Source organism: Tamandua tetradactyla, chromosome 4, assembly GCF_023851605.1.
Source record: "Tamandua tetradactyla isolate mTamTet1 chromosome 4, mTamTet1.pri, whole genome shotgun sequence".
Lineage (NCBI taxonomy): Eukaryota > Metazoa > Chordata > Mammalia > Pilosa > Myrmecophagidae > Tamandua > Tamandua tetradactyla.
Window position 1 is genome coordinate 159,178,368 of NC_135330.1, and position 7,826 is coordinate 159,186,193.

Below are 7,826 nucleotides of genomic sequence, written 5' to 3' on the forward strand. Positions count from 1 at the left end.
CTATATCAATAAATTGAGCTTTATCAAACTTTATATTCCTTCCACCATTATCTAATACCCTTAATATCCATTTCCACACATACTTCTCTGATTTATGTCTATAAAGATTGAAAAACTCATGCAGTTCCTTTGTAGTATAGCATATATACCTCACCTTTTGGGGCCTGTTGAGACTTTAGTTTATTGTAAGTCTTGAAGAAAAGTGGGGTGAGTCATGAAAAGAGATAGAAGTGTCTTTCAAGCTAATTGCCTCAGGGCATTTCATTACAGCTTCATCTGGTGAAACAGGATTATTTGCTCCAGACAGAGGAGTGAGGGCTGATTCCCCAGGTTACAGACCTCGCAGTCACTAAAGGGTTAATCTCATTAGGTAGCAGTTGTATGGCAAACTCCTCTGGGCAGAATGGAGGTTGGGAAGCTGTTTCCTCAAGGCAGGCTGGAGGTCAAAAAGCTCTCACCTCAGGGTAGTCCTACAGCTCTATGTAGCAAAGGTTCAGCAGATTCCAGGGATTCCATTTCCCCATCAACATCATTATCAAGTTAGATATCCCCATTCCACATTTCAGGATCCCATTCTCTTCCAATCAAAGCCCTTACTTTACTGCAAGATTAAGATTTTAGTTTAGGTTGTAAATCTCTTCCTTGCACAATGAGGCTCTTGTCTGGTTTTCAGAGATTTCAAGTTTGCGACCACAGGAAATAAGATTTTCTTTTAGGGCAAACATGAAAACTTTTATATCATTTATACCACACTTAAGTTGCAAATTGCAAGCCTTCATCTCACCCCTTTTCCTCATCACTATACTTAGCATATTTAACAAGAACCAGCCAACATCACTACACTACTTAATTCCACAAAATTCCATAAAGGTGACAAAAACACTCTCACCCCAGAGCATTTCTTCATATAAGCATACAATTAGCAGATTCTAATGGTGATATTTTGTATATCTCTCTTGCCAACTCACCCCTTGGATTGTCAGTGCCATCTTGATTATTAGAAACAGAGTCATTAGTACCTCTGCATCTAATCAGAATATAAAACAAATTGTAAAAACCCATTTTTAAGATTCCGTTTCTCAAGAACCACCCCATTCTCAGTACCAAGCTATACTAGTCAGGGTTCTCTAGAGAAACAGAATCAACAGGAGATATCTGTAAATATGAGGTGCATAAAGGCATCTCATGCAACTGTGGCAATGGAAGAGCCCACAATTCATAGGGCAGGCTGCGAAGCTGGCAACTCTGATGAAGGGTCTGCATGAACTCCACAGGAGAGTCTTACCAGCTGAAGAAGCATTGAAAGGGTCTTTCTTCTCCCTGAATAATAAAAAAAAAAAATCAACTGATTGGATTATCTCATTGATGGGAAGAGGGCTTTACTTGATAGTGATATAAACGGCCACAGATACAATCAACTGACTGATGATTTAATGAACTAGCTTTCCATTTTATCATAAAGCCATGAAATATCCTTGCAGCAATGGACAGGCCAGTGCTTGCCTGACCAGACAACTGGTCATGATCACTTGCCCAAGTTGACCCCAGGACCTAACCATCACAACAAGTAACTATATGTTTAGTGCTCATTATAAATTATTTCATTAATGATAAATATTCTCACTAACTAAAAATTAAATTTAGTGCTTATAACCGGTCATTACATTAATGACCCTCTGGCCATTTTCATTGTCTGAGGCTTGTTCTCCAGCAGAGTTTTAAAGAAAGTCTTACAAGAATGCTACTTCTTATTCTTGCATACTCATAAGAGTTTGCCTGTGCCCTTTAAATTGAAAGTTTATTTTGTTGAATATAGTCATTGATTCATGTTTTCTTTACCTGATTATCTTAAATTTCTTATTCTATTTTCCACTGCATAAAGTGTTGATTTGGTGACAATAAATCAATTACTCTTCTTTGATACATAATATATCCTTTTGACTAATAAGTTCTTTCAATTTGTTTTCTTTTTTTTTTTTTTAATTTCAGGAGAATTCCCTGAATTATAATTTTAGGGTTTTTTTTTTCATCTTTTCTAATCATTCTCATCTATCACCCCATGTTGAAATTCCTACTTCCAATATTTTTATGTTCAACTTCTTTTGAGTCTTTTATCTATTTCTTCTTTTTTTTTTCATTTTAAAAATTTTCTTGCTGTTCACTTTCTATTTTTCTTATGATGTTATTTGTTGTATTCATTGCCTCCGTACACCTTCTGGTAAAATCTGTATTTCTAAAATGTTATTTTCTTTTTTCCTAATTCTTTCTTGAGGCCGGACACTTCATTTCTGAGTTTTTCTAACTTTGATAAATGTTGTCATTTCATGCCTTGTATTATTTTTTCATGTTATTTAGACCATTTCAAACTAGTTTTGACCTGTGTTTTGAATGTCTTTGTGACTTATTTTCATTTTCACAGAGATATAATTCTAGCCCTTGATATTGTGCTTTTCTTTTGTATGGGACTTGCCTTGATACTTTCTGTTGTTCATTTTTGTATGGATTCAGCGTTCCCAAACTTTTAGGAAAACAGTCTACTTCAGAAAGCTTTTTTCACTTCACAAAGGTTCTCTTCAATTGCTTTCATGTTGAAAGATATGGGTCATCCCCTTTAGTATTTCCTGGCACTCCCCTCCTTCCTCACTACTATCTGGACTTCCTCTTTTATTTGTCTTGTTTGTCCTTAGACTGCTCAATTATTATTCTGCTGCCAGCACTCTCTCTTTAATATGTAATCGCTCTTGGAAGAGACATGACTGGACTGTCAGTTTTGCAGAATGTTGGGCTAGACTGCTCTCATTAGGCCATGAGCACCTTGCTCTTTCATGACTGCTGAAGTGGGAAAAACCCCCTCCGGTGTTATCTGCATTTTGCTCTAGAGGCCAAACCCAAATATCGATGGTAATATGTACAGCTAAACTAGATGACCAGATATCCTCCAAACCCAAAATGCTAGTGGGTGGGACAAACCACTAAGTGTCACAATAGCTACATGAATAGATGTCTGTGTGAGGTAAAGTAGATTAGCAATGGGGTATCTGACATCCAGCAGGTTTTCATTGGTAATAACTGCAATCAATTTGAAAAAGGCAGATAAAATGGAATAATTATTATCAATTCTGTTAATTATTATTAACAACCAACTCTGCTGCCACAATCACCAACGCTGTCTCAGAATCCTGAATTGCTTATTTACTGTCCTTAACCATCAGGATATGCTGCTGTCTTTTGGAACACTGATGCCAAATAAATGTCATAGTTAATTATTTTTGAGGTACAGTCTGTTTTTATTTTCATAGTGTACAGAATTTCTGAGTAAATTTTCAAAAATAAAAGTTCTCAGAAATTCTATGTATGTTTGTATATAAATTAATAAACTTTTCTAATATTTCTTCAGTCCATATTTCTTAAATTTCTTATATAATAAATTTATTTCTAAATAATCCATTTCTTAAATAAAACAACAAATTTATGCTATATTCTAATAATCGTTTTAATGTATTCAGATTTATCCCAATTTACAATATCATAAAGAGTTGATCAAAACATTAAAATGCAATGAAGCAATGACGACAGAAGAATCAATTTTATCTCCTCATGTACCAACACTAATACAGGAAACATTTCATATGCTAGCAAGTACCATACTTATTATCCTGTATATGGGCTCTTTATTTTTATGCAAATTTTGATAATCTCTTAATGTTTGGTTATTATACAATATTTGTATACAAAGAAACAAAATACACTGGCAAAATATGAGATCTGATCATATTTGATTAGTTTAAGTTACCAGATATCAATTTTTACCCATCCAGAAGATAAACCAAGGATGTATGTTTAAACAGACGAATTTTCCCCATTTTAGGAAAAGAAGTAATCAGTAGAGTCTTTTCTATCATAGAGTAATATCTTGTGGTTTCAGAGCCCTTAGCTTTCTGCCTTGAGGGATGGATCTCATCTTCCTTAAACCAGGCTTTGATTAAAAGGAAGATAAATAAATGAAAACCATTTTCTTGGTTCTTTCCTGTCCATTTCCAAACAGCCGTACAAATTTAAATTCCATTTGTTTCTCTTTCTTTAGTGCTTCAGATTTCTGTCCTCACAACCTATTGTCACCTTTCTTTCATTCTCTGCAGTAACAGACCCAGTGAAAAGAATGCAAAAGGTCATTCTGCTGTAAAACTAATTAGAAAAGATAAGGGGTAAGATTTCATGGAAGAATAAGCCAGAAAAACTTGAATAAGAGAGAGATCTCAGTGGAGTCCTAATTAGAAAAGTTGATGAGGGTAAGAAATAGATTGTTCTATTTTTTCATATGAAAAAGTTCTAGATTGAAGTAAGTGCCCAAAGACTGACTCAGAATATATAGGTTTTGATTCCAGCTCTGACACTTAGCTGTGTGTTACCTCAGGCAGTACTTGTTATCTCTTATTAAATAAAGATAACATCTATCTCATAGGGTTTGAAGATTACCTCAGATAATTAATATCCTGGGATTTTATGAAGTATAGTATAGTACGTCAGTGTATATTGTCATTGAATTGGAAAGGTCATGGTGCAGTATCCTTATTTGATGGCTTATTTGCTCAGCTCAGTAATTTGGGATATGACTATGCAATTGGTTTTAATGGTTTTGTTTATTTATTTATTTATCTATTTACTTATGCTTTATTGATGGTACATGACAAAGTAGGGTCCTTAAGCCACTCCCCCCCTTCAGGGAGCCATGTCAAGGATAGGAGTTTCTCAGTGTTGAGGGACCAAGTTGGGACAAGAAATTCACAGCAGCCAACTGTCTTCCTCTTTCTCATGTGCTATTAGTGCTGAGGTTAGTGGTTTAGGGGATTCTTACTTTTTGAGGCTGCATGTCCCATATGGTCTACCACTCTGTGTATAGCCAAATTTATTGTCATATGAGGAAATGAGCATAACAAAGAGCTCATTGAGGTCAATGCGAGCCCTAGGCATACTAGTAAACTAGGATGCCTGCTTCACCCCTTTTAATCTCTTCGCATTTAGCCACTTTCTACAGATGGCAAGTCAGATACTTGACAGATACATTGAGGGTGGTGAGACAGAAGGCCATCCCAGTGAGCTTCCCATTCAGCTCAGGGATAGCCTTGATCACCCACCAGGTAGTACCAGTAGATGGAGAGACGATGTTCAAGGCAGTCACATGACTGTCGTGCCACAGTCAGAAGACTGTGGATGAAGGGCATCCACAGTCTTCTGAGTAGCAGTGATGGTACAGTCTGTGCTCATGAGTCCTTCCACAATGCTGAAATTGTTATGGATGATCTTAGCTTGGGGTACCAGGTAGTAGTACAGACTGCACTGCTGTCAACCCTAAGGAAGTTGTCATATTTCTCAAGATTTATGCCCATTACAAACATGGGGGCATGGGCAGAAGGAACAGAGATGATGTCTCTTTTGGCTCCACCCTTCAAATTTTCTAAGGTAGTGAAGATACAAGTGGACTCCACAACATATTCAGACCAGCATCACTCCATGTGATATTGGGGGAATTTTATTTCTGGGATATGAAGATGGGCTTCCTTCTGATGTCAGACTGGTTCTTTTCACCTTGATACTTACATGGCCACATAGGTGATCATATTGAAACCTGTAGATCATATAGTTGAGATCCATGAAGTGACCATTGACAGCAACAATCTTCATTTTGCCATAGTTAAAAAAAGTCGTGGTGACCAGGTGCCCAATATGGCCAATTCCATTCATTTCAGTCTTCACTGTCATGTCTCAGGGAGGTGACTGGTGCTGCATAAGTAGAAGGAGCTGTTTAAAATTTGATATGTATTTTTCTATATTGCTCCTCTCCTCTGAGTGCATGAGAAATGGTAGTTCTACAAGTTAAGTCATTTCATTATTGAATAATACTATATGTCACTCACTGCACTAGGAAATTTAAATACATTATTTCCCTATGACTCATTATTGTAACTCTATAATTCCATCTATTTTGTAGATAGGAAACTGTGGTCTGAAGAAGTAAATGAAGATAATATTTTTCTCCCCATTATTTCTTATTACCCAGTAAATATTTATATCATTCACCTGTAGCTAGGATATTCTAAGCCCAATGCCTCAGAGAAAGACACCACAGAATTTTATAATTTCTCAAAAAAAAGAATACCTTTTCTCATCTCAAATGAGTCTGAAGAGTAAGTAATAATAGTAGCTAAATTTATTCTGACCTCTCATGACAGAAGGTTTTGTAAATTTCATATATGTCATTCAATCTCCTGTACAACATAAGGAAAGATATACTTTAATTGTACACATTTTACAGATTTCTTACCTGCCATATTTTATAGAAAGCTCATGCATATCTGAAGTAAGATATCTTGCCCTGGTTACATAAATATTAAAGTGGAATGAGGCTTTAAACCTCTATATGCTTCTTCCTTAAGAAAAGGTTTAGGAGGCTGGAGAGATTCTGTCCTTCCTTAGAAGAGCCCAACTAACAGGGAAATTTTTTTTTTAACATTAAATTTGGAGATAGGAAATAGTGGGCCTGTGTCTTTATAATTTGATAGACCCTGGATAAAAGATCCCAGAGTTGTCTTGATCCCACCATCACGCAAGAGAGAAAAAATATTGGTGTGGTGTATCAAGGCAGATAGCCAAAATTAAACATGTAGACCTCACAACACATCCACATGCCTCAGCAATACAAGTAAAAGCAGTATGAGTTTCCCTAAAACATACTAAAACACAAGATGGTACATAACAAAATTCCTACATGTACTTCTAAATTTCTTAGACATCCAGAAGCATCAGCCAAACATTCACAGGGCATCTCAAGTAAAGAGGAGGGTAGGTTGGTGTAGTAGAACTATCCCAGAGGGCTGCCCACTGGAGATGCACAGAGTGAGCACATGTACGGCATTGGCAGACATGTTTGGACAGTCACAAAGACAGATTCTCCCCGAAGTTCTTAAAACTTAAGGGTCAGCCTTCCTCATTTGCATGAGTTCTAAAGACACACAAAAGCCCTAGAAATGTGCTGAAATTATCATATTATTTCTAAAATTCTTCTTAATTAAAGAATGTCACAAAAATATAATGCAAAGAATTAAAGTCTACAGTTCAAGGAATTTTGACAAATTTATACATTCGTCAACACCAGTCATATCAAATTAGAACATTTCCATCATCTGGAAAGCTCTCTTGTGCCCCTATTCAGTAAATCCTACACAGAGGCAACCACTCTTCTTTCTTCTTTCAGCTCTGCTCTATGTTTTCTAGGTTTCACTATCTTAGGTGTATGTGTGAATTTCCATATAAATTTTAGAATCACCTTCTTTTCTTCAAAAACACTTTGAACTTGGCAGGAATTTCACTCTAAATTCTTCTCATTGTTCTAGCTTGCTGGCTGCTGGAATGCAGCATACCAGAGATGGATTGGCTTTCAATAAAAGGGGATTTATTTAGTTAACACATAGTTCTTCAGAGGAAAGGCAGCTAACTTTCAATTGAGGTTCTCTCTTACGTGGCAAGGCACAGAGCAATCTCTGCTGGCCTTCTCTCCAGGCCTCCGGGTTCCAACAACTTTCCCCAGGGTGATTCCTTTCTGCAACTCCGAAGGCCTGGGCTGAGCTGCGAGTGTGGAGATGAGGTATGCTGAGCTGCTTGGGCTGTGCTATGCTGAGTTCTCTCATTTAAGCACCAGCCAATTAAATCAAATATCTTCATTGCAGCAGGTATGCATCCTAGCCAATTGCAGATGTAATCAGCAACAGATGAGGTTCACACACCATTGGCTCATGTCCACAGCAATAGCTTTAGACATCTTCACCTGG

The 7,826-nt window shown here is 36.7% G+C and overlaps 1 long non-coding RNA gene across 1 annotated transcript; it reads right to left on the reverse strand.

Moving 5' to 3' along the window:
- Positions 1–1,222: 1,222 nt before the first annotated feature.
- Positions 1,223–6,925, reverse strand: LOC143679471 (uncharacterized). Its single transcript, XR_013173790.1, has 4 exons — positions 6,767–6,925; positions 6,323–6,373; positions 5,599–5,781; positions 1,223–1,320 (listed from the first exon to the last, which is right to left on the reverse strand). It is a non-coding gene; the product is annotated as an uncharacterized LOC143679471 (long non-coding RNA).
- Positions 6,926–7,826: the final 901 nt, after the last annotated feature.